Source organism: Schistocerca nitens, chromosome 5 (genome assembly GCF_023898315.1).
Source record: "Schistocerca nitens isolate TAMUIC-IGC-003100 chromosome 5, iqSchNite1.1, whole genome shotgun sequence".
NCBI lineage: Eukaryota > Metazoa > Arthropoda > Insecta > Orthoptera > Acrididae > Schistocerca > Schistocerca nitens.
In genome coordinates, this window is record NC_064618.1 from 475,572,167 (window position 1) to 475,592,990 (window position 20,824).

Sequence of the window (20,824 nt, forward strand, 5' to 3'; positions counted from 1 at the left end):
CAACGACTCCATAAGCAACACCGATTTGAAACAGTTGCCCAGGAAGCCATCTGTGCTCCTTACCCGAATTCTCAACAGCTGTCTTCTGCAGGGATATTTTCGTACGGCATGGAAGACGGCTCGAGTAGTTCCAATACCCAAGCCAGGTAAAGACCCAGCAAAACCCAACAGTTACCGGCCAATTAGCCTCTTGCCGACCGTTGGAAAGGTGCTCGAGGGAGTGCTGTTGAAGAGGCTCTATGACACGCCTACAGCGCAAGATGTTATACGACCCGAAAAATTCGGTTTCAAGGACAAGTTATCTGCTTAACTTCAACTTCTACGGATCACCGAACGGATACAAGAAAGGTACAACAAGCAGCACTTCACGATTGGTGTATTCCTTGACATCGAAAAAGCTTACGATAAGGTGTGACGGCCCAACCTTATCGTCAAACTGCATCGCACTACCCCTATTGCGGATTGTTACATTGGACTCGCAGACAGCTTTCTGCAGGATAGGAAACTGTTATGTCCGAGTCGACGATAAAAACTTCCAAATGAAACTGATCTCCGCAGGAATTCCGCAGGGGTTTGTCATTTCGCATCTGCTTTTCAACTTATATATAAACGATATCCCAACAGTCCCCCTTGTTACGGCGAGTTTTTATGCGGACGATACGGCCTTTCTGACAACTGGACGACACTTGGACCAGCTAATCGCTAGGATGCAACGCCATCTTGCTGTAATGAAACGCTGGGCTCTGCAAAATAAGAAAACGATCAACCCGACGAAGACGGCAGCCGTTCTGTTCACACGGAGGAAACCAGTTCTGAACGATAGACTCCAAATAGCTGATCAATTTATCCCATGGTCGCCGGGAGTGAAATACCTCGGTGTCTACCTTGACAAAAAATTACTCTTTACGCAGCATATTGACGACAAGAAGACTGCAGCCCAGAGGATGGCCAGGTCATTGATTCCGTTCCTGAAGGGTAAGGATCTCAACCCTAAGACAAAACTCCAATTGCATAAGGCAACGGTGGAACCCACACTGATATACGGCTCCACCTCGTGGGGAACTACGTGCGTCTCCAACTACAACAAACTCCAAGCGCTGCAAAACATTTGCTATCGATGGATCACAGGAGCTCCATGGAGGGCAAGAAATGTCGACATCCGCACCGCACTCCACGAGACCACTATAAAAGAGAAAGTCCACGACAACGCTCTACGAGTTTTTGACAAAATCGATGCCCTTAGGGACGAAGTTCGACAATTAGACTCGGTAGGAACGGTAAACCCTGCAAGACGGCTCAAGTATCGAGTACGGAAGTCAATAACGTTTCAAAATGGTTCAAATGGCTCTGAGCACTATGGGACTCAACTGCTGAGGTCATTAGTCCCCTAGAACTTAGAACTAGTTAAACCTAACTAACCTAAGGACATCACAAACAGCCATGCCCGAGGCAGGATTCGAACCTGCGATCGTAGCGGTCTTGCGGTTCCAGACTGCAGCGCCTTTAACCGCACGGCCACTTCGGCCGGCAATAACGTTTCACCCCCCATAGGCAATCTGTCATAACACGAGGAAGCAGTCACCCATAACAGTCTAGACACATTTCACCCTCCACAGCAGATAGACATCACCAAAGACAGCAGGCTAGAGGACCCATTGAGTGCCCAAACCTAACTGAATGTGTAATAAATGAAGTGTTTTCCTTTTATCCTTACATCCCATCCTAGAAGAATAAGTCATCAAGGATGATCTCTTCAGCTCTCAGTACACAGTGTTCACTACCTGAACACATTCCTATCATTTGAAGACCAGACGTGTGAGCGGACAACCAATGTTGCAACCACAGAAGAAAAAAATGAGATGATCTTGATTTACGGAGACTGTACGACTAATGTTGAGGCTGCTGTTGCCTTGTATGCCGAGCGTTATTTTCCGAAAAAGCTCGCTCTACTTGCTTCTTTTACAATGTTCTGAATGGTTTTATGTCTGATTGCAGCGTAAAGGCAGGCAAAAGGAGCGACGGAAACCTGTTACAGGAGTAGATAATAAAATAGCTGTACTAGCGACAATGCACCACAACCCACGGATAAGCGTTCGGCACTTACACCGTGATTCCGGTATGTCCGTAGGTAGTATTGTAACAATACAGCATCGTCATAAGTATCATCCACGCCACGTGTCACTGCATCAAGAATTTCATGGCGCCGATTTCCACAATTGGATAGTGCTTTGTGAACGGGCACGTCAACAAATGGACACGGCCCTACGTTCTTTGCAGAAGTGCTATTTTCCGACGAGTCTACATTAAGAAACCATGGCAGCGTTAACTGGAATAACATGCATTACTGGAGTGTAGACAATCCCCACTGGTTACGGAAAGGTGATCGTCAACGTCCTTGGTCAGTTAACGTACGGTGTGACCTCTTGGGGAATTAATTCATTAGTCCGTATTTTGTCACCGGCACTTGGAGTGGATGCAGACATCGAACGTCTTTGGAACAGAAACTACCATTATTACTGGAGGTTGTTGCCTGGACAGCGTCGGACTTGACGTTGCTGGATTTCTTTCCGTGGTGGTATTTAAAAGATCATATGCGCCAGCAAGTGCCAACAGGCCGTCAAGACATCGTCGACCGCATCAGAAACGCCTCTGCTGTCATTCGCGCAGATATGCTTCTGTCCTGTGTACGGTCGCATAAAAAGCGGATCACTAAGTGTATTGAAATTGGTGGTACTACGTTTGAACAGTTACTCTAATGAGAAAAGTAGAGTATAGTTCTCCTCGAGCCTCGAGTAGTCCTCTGTTCGATATGTCGGAGGAACACAACGGCGCGAATGAGTTTTCCAATTACAAGTTATGACATACTGGCCTGTCCTACCCTTGCAGTATGGAGGTGGGGTCCCAGGTGCCACTGGATATTGAAGGACCATTGAGTAGCACGTCGTAAATTACGATTGTGCACCCGTTTATAGTCCTCCGATTACATCGCACTCTGTGGCGAAACGAATAAAATGCTTCAGACAAAAGGTATGTAGATTTTGCGGTAGCATCGTAATGTACAATAAAAACGGGGTTCCCGTTGATGTTTTCGAAGTTGCCCCATGCCATCCACGCATGATGACTGCTGTTCATCGTCGACGACGGCTGGAATTTGCACACCAATACCGCAACAGGTCGTCCACTTAATGGCAAAAGGTGGCCTTTTCAGAGGAATCACAGTTAACGTTCCATAGGACAGATGGCTTTATCGAATACGGCCGTGTAAAAATTTTCGGAAAGGTTCAGGCCAGAGGAGGGAGAGTTATGGTCTGGGGTATGTTTTCACGGCATTCCCTAGCTAAAGTCGTCTTTCTAGGAGGCACACTGGAACCACACAACTGTGTATCTGTCTTTGGGGACCTGTCAACCTCTTCATGAAGTTAATTTTTCCTCGGCACGTCGACATCTACTAGCAGGACAATTCAACTTGCCTCACAGCTTGCAGTTTAATCTCGTGCGTGGTTCATAGAACACCAGGATGACTTTACCGTACTCCCCTGGTCACAAAACCCTCCAGATGCACACCCGGTTGAGAATCTGTGGGACCACGTCGATCGAGCTGTTCGCGCCCAGGATCCTCAATCGTGAAACCTAGCGCAGCTGCCCACAGCCCTGGAGTCACCGTGGGTCTACATCCCTGTCGGCACCTTCCAGACCTCATCCACTCTCTTCCTCTACGTGTGTGCTGCAAAAGGTGATTATTAAGGGTTTTAGCGGTGCTGGTCGTGACTGGACCGCGTATAAGCACCGACGTACGGGTAAGGCATTAGTGTGGCATTCCTATCTCTCCCATGTGCATGTGGTAAATACGGAAAAGTGAACTCAAACATAAATTATTAATGAACAAACATTAAGGATGACAGTTGTCAGCCCTGTGAGTTACAGGCAAGACTTCTGCACGTTTACAAAAAATTATAGTGGGATTAAGAATGAGTCTCGCCTATTTGATCTGGTTTTGCAATCTGAGGAGAGGGAGACTCATAGTGTATTAGGGATTATAACTTAAGCATATTGATACGGTGGTGGAGTGAAAATTATGTTGATCTAACCATGATAATTCTAATATCTTCCGATGACGATAAAATTCTCGGTACAATGGTTGAAGTACGTGCTTACGACCTGAGCAAGAATGTAGGAGAGATTTGATCTAAAAGGAAAGAATAACGTAGCAAGCCGACGCGCTCTGGCCTTTATGGGCCAGTTGTGGCCGAACTACCGCCAGTCATCCTCTGCCAATGGCGTATTGCAGCACGGTACGCAGGGGCGTGGTGTCAGCACACCGCCCTCCCGGCCGTTGCCAGCTTTCTTGACCCTGGAACCGCTCAAGTAGCTGCTCAATTAGGACCACCAGGCTGAGCGTACCCAGTTACAGTCCTCCCACCAAAGACAAATCCCTGGCAGTACTGCGAATCGAACGTAAGTCCTCCGCATAACACTCACTGACTTCTTAGCTACGGAAGCGGGCGAAGATTATCGTGGTGCATGGAAATGTGACAATTTCCTCTTCCACTTTGTAGGCTCTGATGGGTCTACCACGTTCTTTTCTGTGCATAAGACTGAGCTTATTGTACAAGTGGTCCAGAGTTTCCAGTAGATTAATAGAGTTTACAATAACCCATGTATTCTGAGCACGTACCTTAATTATTGTGTATAAATGTCTAAGTCGCCTAAGTGTGTTTTCCCTCTCTGAATGAAATCGTGTATTAGCATACAGTTCTAGACTGAACGCATTCTAAGTGCAAAATTCACTAACATTAATAACCTTATTCACTGCATTTGTAACGAAACCTTCGAGCATTTAAGTTTGATTAATGTCTTTTTATCACGTTTTTCTCGGTATTAAGTTCGTTATGTTCTATAAGAAATTTTATGCGATTATTTGAATCGAGAATCCAAGATGAAGAATACATAAATTTCAGTTGCTCGTGCATCGCCGGCAATATCTTAAAGCCCAGTTGCTCATGATGATATCGCTGACGCTAAATTACTTTTGTGTGGCTTCAGAAAAAACTCAAACGGTGCACATTTAATGTTTCCGTTATTTCACCTGTGTGTTTATCTTCCTAAACGAACAATTGAAATTTCATTTCAACAGTAATGAGTTACATATTTTTACCACATTCTTTCATCCGTTACCACCAACCGACTTTTCTATGTTTGACGAGGTAATTATAATTTCTAGCTTTTTTTGGAATAGTTATTATTGAACTGTGGCACTATTACTCACAGATTCGTCATGAGAATATCCTTAGCTTCTTCCCGTCAGTAGATTCACAGTCTGTAATGTCGAATATTTTTGCCATTACCAATCCGACGTGTGCACTTTTTAAATGTTCTCCTGAAAGCTTAACCAACATATCACGAATCAGACCATCTTCACGCGTGCTTCCTGTTCAAGGATGCAGTTGTCATCTGTTATTCAGATGGTGGACAAAAATATAAAAACACCACAAACACAACGCGCTGCCATGCAAAATACGGTGCAGGAAAACTTATGGCTTTCAAAACAGGTTCCACACGTCTCAAACTGGATTAATATAGACTGCATCGTTTTCAAGGGAATTTTATAGGTATCGTTCTTCCTGCGAAGTGACGGTACGTTCAGGTAAAGATGATAGAGATTGATAGCAATTTCGTACGAATATCCCCGAAGCAAACCAAACCGCTCAAAAATATTGATATCTAGCGGCTGCGATGGCCAGGAGAGACGCCATAACTCATCCTCGTGCTCACAAAACTTGTGTTGGAAGATGCGAGCTGTGTGAACAGAGGCTGTGACATCTTGGAACACACCATCACCATGGCGTAACAAACATTTTGCCATGGGATGGAAGTAATCAGCCAAAATGGTAACATAATCCTACGCGGTAATATGATCTTACAGAGCACACATGATACCCATAGTCTACCACGATACGTCTCCCAAAATCATCACCGAACCACAGTCATGATTCACTCCTGGGAAGTAAACTCGCCCCGAAGTTTCAAACAGTGTGGAACAAGACTCATCAGACAAAATAACTTTGTACCACTGCTGCATAGCCTAGGTTTTATGGCTTCGACTCCGCGATTCCCTGTTACGGACATTTCTGTCACTGATAGTGGTTTCAGAACTCCATGTCGTCCTGCAGTTACTTGCTCGTGGAGCTCCCTTCGTGTTGTTTTGGTGCGACTGGTTTCGCGAATGCGAAATTCAGGTCTGCACTGACTTTTAAAACTGTCGTCCCCTTATTTTTCGTTCAATCCTCGTCAGTGGCCGTCTCTCACGATCACTCAACTCAGAGCTTAGTCCACGTTGTGTCTTAGCGGATAATGTTTTTGTGCTTTTCTGAAATGCGGTATAACTTTTCAAAACGGTGTCACTTGATACACCAATCACTTTCAACTACCTTGGTTACAGAAGAACCCACGATACGAGCACCAACAATTTTCCCACGTTCGATTTCACTCAGCTCCGATATAATGTACTTACAACTGCACAGATCAAAGTTCGGAACGCGACAGACACTTGCAACGTATTCAGGTTATTGTACAGATGCCTTCGTAGTAAAATACAACAGCGCAACCTGCATGTTTGGTTGGCATACGCATTTGTGTTAAAGCATACATTTCTTCGCAAGTTTCCGTATTTTTATCCAACCCTATATATCTCTACAGCAAGCAGCGAGACGCTCACGGGGTTGCTCATGATCTGCGCTATGAAGTCGAACGCGCAGAAAATTTTTTTAGAGCAACGTGTTTTCGGAACAGTATTTTTCCAAACATTTGTCTGCAATCAAATGAAGGCGCTGGGAAAAATTTCAAATAAATAAATCAATATATAAAAAGGCTTTGAAGCCAGTTGCCTCTGAATGAGTTCTTAGCCAATGATAAGAGCAAGATGATCGACATAACAAGTCCTATGGTTTCTGTGTGGAATTCAACCAAGAAACAACAGTTTTTGTTGCTTTAGATAATTTTCAGTGGGTATTGACAGCTGAAAATTGGCATTTGAAGTGAGTGAAAAAAAAGAACATCGACGCACATTTTCAAATGGGAAATCTATCCATAATGAAAAGTTCGCAGGTATATATATATATATATATGACCATAGATGTTAAGTCCCATTGTGCTCAGAGCCATTTTTGAACACACACACATATATATATATATATGTGTGTGTGTGTTCAAAAATGGCTCTGAGCACAATGGGACTTAACATCTATGGTCATCAGTCCCCTAGGACTTAGAACTACTTAAACCAAACTAACCTAAGGACATCACACAACACCCAGTCATCACGAGACAGAGAAAATCCCTGACCCCGCCGCGAATCGAACCCGGGAACCCGGACGTGGGAAGCGAGAACGCTACCGCACGACCACGAGCTGCGGACTGTGCGTGTGTGTGTGTGTGTGTGAGGTGTGTGAGTTCGACACGGCGTGGTACCGGTAGTGCCTGTTGTTTGTTCTCCCACAGTCAGTAATCCCTGGAAGAAGTAATGTTAAGCATGAGGGCAAACCCTGCAGTGTGACTTTTGCTGATAAAATAAAAAAAGGTGAAATCTCGTGTATGACATTTGCGTATCGCGAGAGAAATGCTCTTTCCTCACTTACTCAATGGAGCCTGCAAATTTCGCGTAAAGCATGAATGTGATGACAAAAATATTCTGTTACAGGAAAAATATTTAGGAGCGATATCTGTTGACTCTGGAATTGTAGGAGGTCAACACGAGATTGACCTTTATACTACTAACAAGAAGGCGTACAGTTGCATGAGCAAAACTCACACACTTTTATTTATAATATTAGCACGTAGCCAATCTTGCGAAAGCGTTTACCTGATGTACTTAAGTTTTTTTTTGTTGTTCATCCAACTGAATACTGTACTTGGTTCACTGTCTAGGCGCTTCTAACATGACTTCCGTCCCGGATTGTGTGTGTGTGTGTGTGTGTGTGTGTGTGTGTGTGTGTGTGTGGTGGTTTTGTCAAAAGTGCTACCGATTCTCGTGACTGGACTTCCTGGGTGTGGTGGGTGAAAGAGCACTTTTCTATTTACAGCTTAAGGAGGGCTTTGTGCTTTGTATCCTTCTGTTCTTAAGCCCTTTTGAAGTCGTGTTTTCCTAGTTTATGACGTTCATTGGTATACCTCGGTAATCACCCGAGCCACCGTGAAGCGATGACAATATACGACTCATCCCATGTGGTACGGATGTCGTGACGTAGGCCGAAGAATTTCAGTGTTGTCGATGGGCTTCCTTGTTGTGGTCCGGCCGGTTTCCAAGATGGTTGCAACGTCGAGTTCTTGGTGATGGTCTCGGACCCGCACACATCAGGGGCCGGTAGGACAGTCCAACGGTTCTGTAAAACTTGCAGCTGTTTTAGAGTCGTATTACTAGTGCTTTCCCACGAGAAGCAACGATTAAGGATGGACGGTAGGACCGTTGCTTTATAAAGTCTAAGCTTAGCGCGATTGTTAAAACTGAGCTGCCCGACAGGAGGTAGAGTTGGTGTATAATGCTTAGAATTTTCCACCTTTTCCCATGAACATGTTTATTGAATAGCAGCTTGTTGTTGATAGTAACTCCTAGGTATTTCACACAGTCAGTTCGTCCCAGATATCTGCGTGCACTGAGGTGCAAGGAGGCGAGCACAAATACTTTTCGCTCTGGCGAGGGCGTAGTCATTAGTGATGGTCTCTACATGCATACACAACGCCACCCGTCAGTCTTGCGGCGAGTGGCGGAGATTCAGGACAGAACGAGGCGCGGCGCTATGGCAGCATCGTGTACCGTAGTCGTAAACCCTTCTTATCCTACTGAATTTACAGTTCCGGCATTTGCCTTACAACCAAGGGAAACCTCCCAAAAAACTTGATCAGAACTGGAGGGATAAGAACTATATCCAATTTAATTCTAGGATTCTCTGAGCATAAAAGCCTAGTACTGGTGTCGGTGCGTTTGTTCATGTATGTACAGAGTAAAGTCTGTGTGTAGTCTGACATGTGATATGTGTCAGTGCCTATCTTAAGTGGCGCGATTGATGAAGGGGCACTGAATTTTTCTTCTTCTTTGATGCCATAATCACGAGAGCAAGAACTCTGTTCAATTCCATCCCGGTAGACTGGGAGTGTGGCAGAGGCTACCAGTTCTGAACTGTGAATTGAAAAAGACATCGGCGTGAAAACCAATCGTCTCAATACGACTGAGAGCATGAACACCTTATAACAGATTACCTGAGGATCTAAACTGCCGATACTGACTTGAGGACAAACACATTGCAACACATATTGGACGTGGCCACCGCCTCCTCATCAATGCCAGTGCATGTTCAAAAATCCCAGATGTGTTCTGAATGCATCGACAACCATCCACAATATTTTCCCGGAGTTAATCGACACTGTCAACAGGGATGTAATACAGCAAAGCTTTTAAATAACCCACGCAAAAAATCTAACAGGTTCAAGTCGGGGGATGTAGTAGGTCATGGTATCGTGTACGACCGATACACTTGTTGCTGGAACGCTATTTACCAGTAAGTACATGCCCGGAATGATGATAAAATCAAACAAGGGTGACTCATCACTTTGTAATATATGTCTCACGTAATATATGTCTCACTCACAGTGTTTCGAAATGAAAGTACTCTTACACATTAACAGTGTTGAACATTGGCATGACTACGCTTGTGCTTATGTCCTGTCAGGGAAATTATTAGTTCCCGGACCTATATCTATGAGGATTCTATGTTTGCCTCATTGTCTTCTACCACTCACTTCCGTTTGTAACTACAGTAGCCATACGCCTTTAAAAGACCCCTACCCATGGGTTATGCGCAACCCACAACACTTTCAAATAGCACGTGCAAGATGTTCATAGTCTCTCGTTCAGTATACGCAAACAATTAGTTCTACAGAAAAAAAAATAACATAATTTTTTGTAGCAAATTTAATGTAGTTAAATTTTGTACTGAGGTATGTTCTCACTAGAGGCCGTAGATTTTAATTATTCAAAAATAACGGGCAGAAGTTACCTTCAAACGCGTTTTCCTTGAATAATTCGAAGTTTCGGGTTGCGTAAAAGTTATTGGTGGGGGCAGCTGAATCACCTTGTAAATACGCTGCTAGCCATTAAAATAACCTTGCCGTGACAGCTGGCAGATAAAGAAGTTTCACATATTTCACATTCATAGTGTAGGTGGTAGAATATATAATTAAATTTATTAATTAATTGGCAGTGTTGAGGACTGGAAATTTACTTCACAGAGCTGACACCTCTGTCGCCAATAATATTTCAAATCCAGCTGACATCGAGGCTGACTGAGTTTAAATGGTAGCTCAGTGTTATTCAGCTGTATTCCAAAGTTCATAAACCAGAGCTACTGGCGCGAAGTGACACGTCACTTTCTCAGCTAGCTATGAACAAATGTTTTCAATGAATGAGTGAACGCGCTGGTTTATGTATCAATTTAGGTCAGTGAAGCACAAGCAACGTCCGGTCTTCCGCCATCTCGCTGAAATACACTCCTGGAAATGGAAAAAAGAACACATTGACACCGGTGTGTCAGACCCACCATACTTGCTCCGGACACTTCGAGAGGGCTGTACAAGCAATGATCACACGCACGGCACAGCGGACACACCAGGAACCGCGGTGTTGGCCGTCGAATGGCGCTAGCTGCGCAGCATTTGTGCACCGCCGCCGTCAGTGTCAGCCAGTTTGCCGTGGCATACCGAGCTCCATCGCAGTCTTTAACACTGGTAGCATGCCGCGACAGCGTGGACGTGAACCGTATGTGCAGTTGACGGACTTTGAGCGAGGGCGTATAGTGGGCATGCGGGAGGCCGGATGGACGTACCGCCGAATTGCTCAACACGTGGGGCGTGAGGTCTCCACAGTACATCGATGTTGTCGCCAGTGGTCGGCGGAAGGTGCACGTGCCCGTCGACCTGGGACCGGACCGCAGCGACGCACGGATGCACGCCAAGACCGTAGGATCCTACGCAGTGCCGTAGGGGACCGCACCGCCACTTCCCAGCAAATTAGGGACACTGTTGCTCCTGGGGTATCGGCGAGGACCATTCGCAACCGTCTCCATGAAGCTGGGCTACGGTCCCGCACACCGTTAGGCCGTCTTCCGCTCACGCCCCAACATCGTGCAGCCCGCCTCCAGTGGTGTCGCGACAGGTGTGAATGGAGGGACGAATGGAGACGTGTCGTCTTCAGCGATGAGAGTCGCTTCTGCCTTGGTGCCAATGATGGTAGTATGCGTGTTTGGCGCCGTGCAGGTGAGCGCCACAATCAGGACTGCATACGACCGAGGCACACAGGGCCAACACCCGGCATCATGGTGTGGGGAGCGATCTCCTACACTGGCCGTACACCACTGGTGATCGTCGAGGGGACACTGAATAGTGCACGGTACATCCAAACCGTCATCGAACCCATCGTTCTACCATTCCTAGACCGGCAAGGGAACTTGCTGTTCCAACAGGACAATGCACGTCCGCATGTATCCTGTGCCACCCAACGTGCTCTAGAAGGTGTAAGTCAACTACCCTGTCCAGCAAGATCTCCGGATCTGTCCCCCATTGAGCATGTTTGGGACTGGATGAAGCGTCGTCTCACGCGGTCTGCACGTCCAGCACGAACGCTGGTCCAACTGAGGCGCCAGGTGGAAATGGCATGGCAAGCCGTTCCACAGGACTACATCCAGCATCTCTACGATCGTCTCCATGGGAGAATAGCAGCCCGCATTGCTGCGAAAGGTGGATATACACTGTACTAGTGCCGACATTGTGCATGCTCTGTTGCCTGTGTCTATGTGCCTGTGGTTCTGTCAGTGTGATCATGTGATGTATCTGACCCCAGGAATGTGTCAATAAAGTTTCCCCTTCCTGGGACAATGAATTCACGGTGTTCTTATTTCAATTTCCAGGAGTGTATAATGTTTCGAAGACCTCGAATGTGTGACACAGTCACTGGCCTTAAGGTACCGGAAATGTAATAGCAGCTGTCTACATTAAAGACTGTGAGAAGCAGAGCGGATTCTGTTGTTTAAGATGTGGCACACCATGAAACCACGTACTGAGCCCTTAAGACTATGACGAATGTAGTCTAGCAACGTTAGTTTTGTTTCTGTCCTCCACACATGAATATGTCCACCATAATGCTATGTGTAGAAGCTAGATTCAGAAGACGATGTGGTGCCATCCCTGCGTACACACAGTGTTATAGTTGTGACACCACTGTTTTTGGCATGCCTCCCTCTCGTGCCGCCATGTGGGAAGCCATGCTGACGTCAGCTGTCTCCATTACTTTATCCGTATGGATACTTGTAATATTGAAGACGCACCAGATTTCTGACTTAAAAAAGGTAGAAGAAGTGGCTGTACGATCTTGCACAGACAAGCGAACCATATATTGTGCTTTTGGGCGTTAGTCTCGTGAACTGGTGTAATCTTGTATAGCTTTGTGTGTGGTACCTCCGAACCATTCGAATTCATATTCATACAATAGTGTAACACCCCACCCGTCACTTATCTGGTTTTGGCGTGTGTTCACCCCAGGTAATTGACTAACAGATCAACAGAGAGTGCAAAACTGCTGCAATATCGGATAACGCAAAGAAAGTAATAAGGCCCTGTGACTCCTGATTGAACTGCAGTGGCAGTGTTGGCATTAATTGATTCAGAATTGATCACTTTTAATCAAAAAGGGGTGCACATTGATGTTATATGCAGCTATTGAACACCAGATGCAAATGTTGAACATAAAATTAATTAAGAAAGTGATTTGGGATTTCAACTGCTTGATTGAAAACAGATGCAGTCGATTATCACAAATTTAACTCACGACCTTCAATCATCACATTACATGACTCTCCTACCAGACAGTGGTAATAAATTGCGTTTGCGTGGAGTAAAGCTCGATAACTCAAAAGTAATTCCTGTCGACTGACCTAGGCGTAATGCGAAGTGCGAGAAGAATTCTACAGTACACGGCCCATGAAACCCTTGTGGAAACTTTGCTGACGTGATCCAACAAATTAATCAGTGGCCGGAGCGGGCACAATATCACCGAATTCAGCATGGCGGAGCGGCCTCGTTGTATGGACATCGGCCGACCTCGTGGTGCTGCAAGGCTTCACTCATCTATTCACTCCTAGCTATCTTGCTCAGTACATAGCTGAACCAAAACTTTCTATCTCCAAGCTCAATCGTTCCATTTGCTAAGTCCTAAACTGCAGAGATGCTCACTTTTTCTCAGGCAAGCTGGGAATGGTAGACTTCTACTGAGACTTCTGCCAGTCCGCTCTTCGCCTCGGTTTCCCCTCCAGCAAAATCACTTATGCCAATTGCAGCGCAAGTCGCGTTAATTATGAGTCGCTTTCCAGCGCCAACCAATGCCTGCTCTGGGAAGTGAACAAATTCCCACAAAATTTCCCTTACTCTCAACTTCTTCTATTTAGCTCCCTCCAGGCCACCCATCAAGGTTAGCGTCTGCACAAACACCAAGCTTTCCAGAATTCTGACTCCCAGGAGAGTACTTCAAATTCCTTGGTCCTACGTTCCCATCGGAGGCCGGCATATTTCATGCTGTCGCTCTTCACCTGATTTACTCCAGGCTCTGCGAACTGTGAATTCAGTGTGAAGTTGCTATAGTCACGATCACGCATATTTTGACCTCTGTTGCCCGCTCCACCATAGCTTGTGTGGCTTTGTCGCATGTTTCACAGAAAACGGGACAACGGACATTTATCAACAGGCGTACAAGTTCTCCGTCCGTTTCCCGGTACACCAGCATGGAGTCGGGGTCAACAACCAAGTCACTGTCACTCATCTTAAGGCGGCTGGAGGCCACGCACCGTTACCACTTTCTCAGAGCTTGAGCCGCCCTAAGCTGCCTATTGTCGCTTACCTTAGCCGCTCCCCCGGCCGGCCACGGTCAAATACTTCCCTGGAGTAAACTAGCGTCCAGTAAAGCGATTCGTTTCCACAAAGTTTTCATGTTAGGTGAATTACTTTAAAACCATCACCCGACATTAATTATTCCACTACGTCCCTACTATACCCTCTACAAGACATATTGTGCCTTGTCAGTCATTTTTTTCAGCCCTACTGTTCGCTCAATGTGAGTTAGGTGATCTTTAATGACTTCATGTAAGGGGCATAGTTCTTCCCCTCTTACAATAGTAGTAGTGTCCTGGCCAATTACTGCAGCAATGTTGGGGAATGTTGAGCTGCAGTCTTGATAAGTCACGACCATGCCACTGTAAAGTTCCGACACCCGCTGACAGGCTTTTCTCCTCGTTACACCAGAAATATCACGATCATCTCACAAATAACCAAAAATCGGATGCTGTTTCTTACTGACTAACCGGCTGTGTAGTATTGCTATATATACAGAACTTACATGGTCTATTCATTTCTACCTCGTAAAGTTGCGCTGAAAGGATAATCATTTGCATATTCATTCATATAGTACATATCACGCCAGTATCATGTTCGTTGCATGCCTCCCTTCATAGTGTTGCAGGTTAATGATAAGTAGTCTGGTTGTGTGTGTGTGTGTGTGTGTGTGTGTGTGTGTGTGTGTGTGTGTGTGTGTGTGCGTACCCTGGACTGCTTTTATGTGCATTGGGGAATACCAGCCCATCAGCTCTAGGCTGGAGACGCGTCTAGTACCTTTACTCTGTTGGGTCTGGAGAAGTCTCGCGGAAATCGAGCCCGATGGCAATTTATTTGCCGCTGACAGCTACATCATCTCCAAAGGCGCGACCATCTATTCGTGTCAGACTCAGAGGAATCCGAAAACACTGCCTCAATTATAAATCCAAATTGCATAATCACTCCTCCGTACTCCTCTGGGCTCTGGGTTATGAAATGTTATATTACAATATTATGTAAATTTATTGATTAACGCTTTTGTCACGGTAATTTCAAACGAAAATTTCCTTTACGTACTTTAAGATACATTTATTATGGAGTAATAGTTTTACGTTTACCTAAAGTAAATTTCATGATTTTGAAAGCTTTCAGTACGCCAGTGGCTAAGGTACAAGTGCTTTAGTAAAGGCGTAATTTCACAATGGCAACGGTAAAAAATTTTATGTAAGCAATACTTTTCGATGCTAAGATGTTACATCGCAACATGAAACGAATATCTGAATAAGTGAGAAAGTCCGATTCAAGATAAATCGTACTAAAAGGAAGTAGAACTCTTTTACATTAAAAGCAAAGCATATATTAAAAATTTAACTTCCGAAATGCATGTCATGTATGAAGATTTACATTCAAATTTTTTTTGCAGTAGCAAATCCACCTGTCAAGGCAGAGAAGTGTCATCTGAATCGATGGATGAAAACAATCAAATTGCAATTCCGCCGTCCATTGCCCAACGTTGGTTACGTCGCCTATAAAATCGGCTACATTCAGACCACGCACGTAAAATATCATAGGTTTGGAAATATCAGCTCAGTACCGAACGATGGAAGTTGTCAATCGAATCATGCATTGTAGCTGCCACTGAAATCCGAACCTGAAACGAAATCCTAATCAGAGCTACACCAACGGTTAAATATGTTACTGGTCACTTGCGCAGAGTACATACTGTGGACATGAGCGCTTTAATCCTTTTATTTTTTGTTGGCTTTTGAATAGTGCGTGTCTATTGCTCGTCATTGTGAACCCCTTACCAGATGGACTGAGAGAGTAAACAGAGACGATTCAAAGAAGAACAGCGCGTTTAGTTACAGGGTCATTTAGCAAGCGCGAACGCGTCGCGGAAATGCTCAGCTAACTCCAGTAACAGACAGTGCAAGAGGGGCATTCTGCATCACTGTAGGGTGTACTGTTAAGGTTCTGAGAGCGTGTATGGCCTCTAATTGTACCTCTAAAAAAAAAGAGACCTTGAAGATAAAATCATGGAGATCCATTAACACACGGAGGCTTACAAGCAATCTTCCTTTCCGCGAACCATAAGTGAGTGCAACAGGAAAACGGGGAGTGACATTGGTGCAAACGTACCAGCCGCCGCGCGCAATAAGGAGGCTTCCGGAGTATAGATGAAGATGTACGTATGGCGCCACCGTAAGCATGTTGTACACTGAAACGCCAAAGAAACTGGTATAGGCATGCGTATTCAAATGCTGAGAGATATAAACAGACAGAATACTGCGCTGAGTTTGGCAACGCCTACTTAAGACAACTGTCTGGCTCAGTTGTTACATCCATTGCTCCTGCTACAATGGCAGGTTATCAAGATTTTAGTGAGTCTGAGCGTGGTGTTATAGACGGCGCAAGACCGATGGGACACAGCATCTCCGAGATAACGATGGGGTGGGGATTTTACCGTACGACTATTTTACGAGTGTACCGTGAATATTAGGAATCGGGTAAAACATCAAATCTCCGGCATCGCTGCGGCCAGAAAAAGATCCAGCAAGAACGGGACCAACGACACCTAAAGAGAATCGCTCAACGTTACAGAAGTGCAACCCTTCCGCAAATTGAAACAGATTTCAGTGCTGGGCCATCAACAAGTGTTAGTGTCCGAACCATTCAAAGAAACACTATTGATATGGGCTTTCGGGACCAAAGGCCCACTCGTGTACCCTTGATGATTGCACGACACGAAGTTTTACGCATCGTGTGGGCCCATCAACACCGACATTGATCTGTTGATGACTGAAAACATGTTGCCTGGTCGGACGACTATCGTTGCAAATTGCATCGAGCGGATGGATGTGTACAGGTACGGAGACAACCTCATGAACCCATGTGTCCTCCATGTCAGCAGGGGACTGTTCAAGGTGGTGGACGATATCTAATGGTGTGGGGCGTGTGCAGTTGGAGTGATATGGGACCACTGATACGTGTAGATGCGACTCTGACAGATCACACGTACGTAAGCATCCTGTCTGATCACCTGCATCCATTTATGTCCATTGTGCATTCCGACGAACGGACATCGGCAATTCCAGCAGGACAATGTCACACCCCGAAAGTCCAGAATTGGCGAGAATCAGCGATAAATAGCTTCATAATGTTTGAAATTACGTGTGAAGTTTGTTGGCACTCGCTGAGTGCTCTCATTGTCTGACACTGGATGAATATATTCACGGAATTTGTGCGACATGAGTTATGCTTCACCAAAGATAAACACTGTTTCGAACTGTAATATTAAACTTCTAACATTCTGCGTGGTTTCTGTTTGTTCTGTGTCGTGTCTCCCTACCACTTTCGCGCAACGACGCTCTGAGCGTGTTTTTAGGGAATTGACTAGTTTGAACCTGGGACCTGTTGCTGGTAAGGAGACGCCAGACCACACATGACACGTAGAGTTCAGAAGAGTTCAGTGAGACTAGCGATGATATAACCAAATACTTAATGATTTCAGCGTCAGCTCCACTGCACTCCCTGTAAAAGAATCTTAATACTAACTAAATTTAGTGGAAGGGGTTCAAGGCTTTCCTATTTTTAGTTAGCTGATAAAATAACGTCGAAAAAGCAGTTAAGTTTATCACTGGAAATTTTATTCTACTCACAAAACATTGTTTATAAATTGCACTATTAATAAAAGGAAATGTTTTAATAGAGGATGATAAAAACCAACTGCGTTCAACAAAAATGTGAACGAATATTCCCTGAATGGGTTTCCAAGTTCTACAATGGATCTGTTGATGACTGAAAACATGTTGCCTGGTCGAACGACTATCGTTGCAAATTGCATCGACTGGATGGATGTGTACAGGTACGGAGACAACCTCATGAACCCATGTGTCCTCCATGTCAGCAGGGGACTGTTCAAGCTCGCCGTCTCGGAAACAACTCTCTCCTAACTTCTCCTTGCTACAATTTACCGAAGTTGGTTTAAAAAAAACTGTCTGGTTGCGTTTTCATCTGATCAATCAGGGTCTCAATGTTAACCTTAAGCTCCGCCTACAAAAATTCTGTCTATCCAATGAGAAACGTTATACCTATGCCATATCACATCTATAATCTAGGTTTAAATTAAGTTTCACAAAAGAGAAAACTATCAAAATGGTATACAGTGACCCTCAATTACCTTCAATTACTTATCTAACATGTCGTAAATTACAGTGGCTGATGTGGCTTCTCAATAATTATACAACAGAAAAACCATCGCATTTCAGATTTTAACTTACGTAGCAAATGTGAATACCATGAGCTTTAATTGACGATCGACACTAGTATTACGCAAAACAGGGATGTAACAGATGAGACTTCTGCAGTTCTGAGTGAAGCCTTATGCACTCAAAAATTCGGCATCGCGTGCGTTCATTACCTTGTCGTTTGTTATGCAGCGTCAGAGGGCGGCGGGCGGCGCAGCTCCATACAGCTCGCCGTCTCGGAAACAACTCTCTCCTAACTTCTCCTTGCTACAATTTACCGAAGTTGGTTAAAAATACCGTCTGGCTGCGTTTTCATCTGATCAATCAGGGTCTCAATGTTAACCTTAAGCTCCGCCTACAAAAATTCTGTCTATCCAATGAGAAACGTTATACCTTTCGTGGTGGGGCAATGTTTTTAAAGTTTGCAACGTAACAGAGACGCGAAAAAGTCTCACGCAAAAACTTGCGGCTGGTGTGGCCCTTTTAGTGTTATCATAAGATCTGTACTGTTCTTCTGGAGGGCTCTATCTTTTAACATGGGCTGGGGGGTGGTCCTGGTGGTTAGCTGGCGACGTGGGTGTCCGTCCCTTATTGTAGGGCCTTCTAGCTTGACACAGTTCTTCTCTCGGCTTCTGTTCTCGTTTTTCCCCTCGTAACTGCGGCTGTCTCACGGTGGGAAGGTATGACATGCATTTAGGCATTCTTGTGTTAGTCTGTGGTATTCCATTTGCTCACTCGTTACTCATATTACTTTGGTTAATTTAATGTCACGATTTATTCGGAGCTATGTGACATACTACTGTATTTGCTTATCATGTCAGGGTTTTCATGGAAGGTGTTGGATTTGCCTGACACCTTACAAACTTATCGTTCTAATCCTTCACTATGAGGCTATACAGGGCGGTGCAAATAAAAGTGTCCCGGACGGGTGGAGTAGGATTAACGGAAGAGGAAAGACGTACAGTTACTTCCAGCAGGATGGACCAACTGCCTATACAGTCGGCCAAACCTTGGAGCACATTTACACAATCTCGCCTGACAGAGTTGTTAGCGGAGGTCAGTCTGTTCACGGAACAAGCTGCTCACCCAGGTCACCTGATCGGTCAGTGTGCGATCACTTTGTGTGGAGCCTTCGAGTTTAAGGCGTATCTCAACATCCATCATAGTTTTTAAGAACTGCAGCAGAACATTTCTGACGAGACTGCAGCAATTCCAGCAGCAGTCCAGCTTCGATCAACTTCAGGGCCCAAAAGTGCCATGAGGTTAATGGTTGTCACTTTCAACATCTGCATGGTCAGTTTAGTACTGCATTCCTATCTGTGTTTCTTTGTACCCTGGAACGCTGTTCGAACTACTCCTACTTGCCCCACCCTGTGGCTCTTAAAGAGCACATTTTGCCAGTATTTTGAATTGTTAAATTTGATCAGTTGTATGAAATACTGAAATTCAAAATTTTGTTGCGCCTGGAAGCAGTTAGGTACACGTCCTGCTATTGGAATTGGGCCCCAGGCGAGCTGTTTAGTACAGCGTTGTCACAATTAAACTTCTGCTATATGTGAAGGCCCCCATGGAAACTGGTATAGTAGACAATGAAACTTTGTTTAAACACTTGTAAAGACATGTGGAAGAGAAATAACGATAAACCCTGAGGGAAAGACTTTTTAACTTCTCCATGAGAAGGTAAAACTTCTTAATTGCGTACCACGTTTACTTTCCAGTTTACAAACGTTGCTCAGCGTGACGACCATCTCCATCCATGAAAGCCTGGAACAGGACTAGAAATACAACTTCACAGTTGTTTGCAGCATTTTTCGAATGGTGTCCGTTGGAACGTTCATCTGTCGTGACACAGCCCTTGCACTATTTGAATGTCGCACATTCATTTAGCGGTCTCAGCTATGGCAACAGTATTTTCTTCAACAATTTGTGGAGCCATTGGCCGTCGGCTTCACCCAGGAGCAATTCCCAAATCGGCTGTTAATTCCAACTTCCGAATCATGATCTTCAACCCCGGCGTGGAGAAAGCACCTCGCCGTATTCCTTTAATGCGTCGATACCCACGAAGAGCAGCAGCAGTTGTTGTTTTGATAAAAGAGCTTTATGAGTAAAGCGCTGATCACCGTATCCAAAACCAAGTTGACTGTCTGCAGCTGTAATGCTCGATGACGCTTGTGTTTCAGCCTTAATCCACCGTAACAGTACCAGCGTGTAACGTCAAATAATGACACTTATACTACTAATAACGCAAATCCTTCTATGCACATTATTACCTTCCCGTATAAATAAAAAAATGTTAAATAATGATGTGTAATCTTCTCTAACAGAAAATAAAAAATAAAAATAATTAAATTTGGATAATTTAATTCTGACGTATGAAAACTGATAAATCTTAACCCATGAAAAACTGATAAATTTTGACGTAAGCAGAGCTCCGCCATGGCCCTGTGAAATCAATCCGCATCTGTCCGTGAGAAATTATCTGAAAAATTCTTACCTCGTAATGGTGTCGCCGGATAACGCAGTCTATATATCTGCTCGTAAATGGTACAGCTTAGTGGAATGCTGGTCTTTCCACTAATACTGAATAACATTTATCTGAGATCTGAAAACTGACTTAACTTAGTGATACAGTTGCACAGCTGCTCGTCTGATTACTAAAGAAGGACATGACT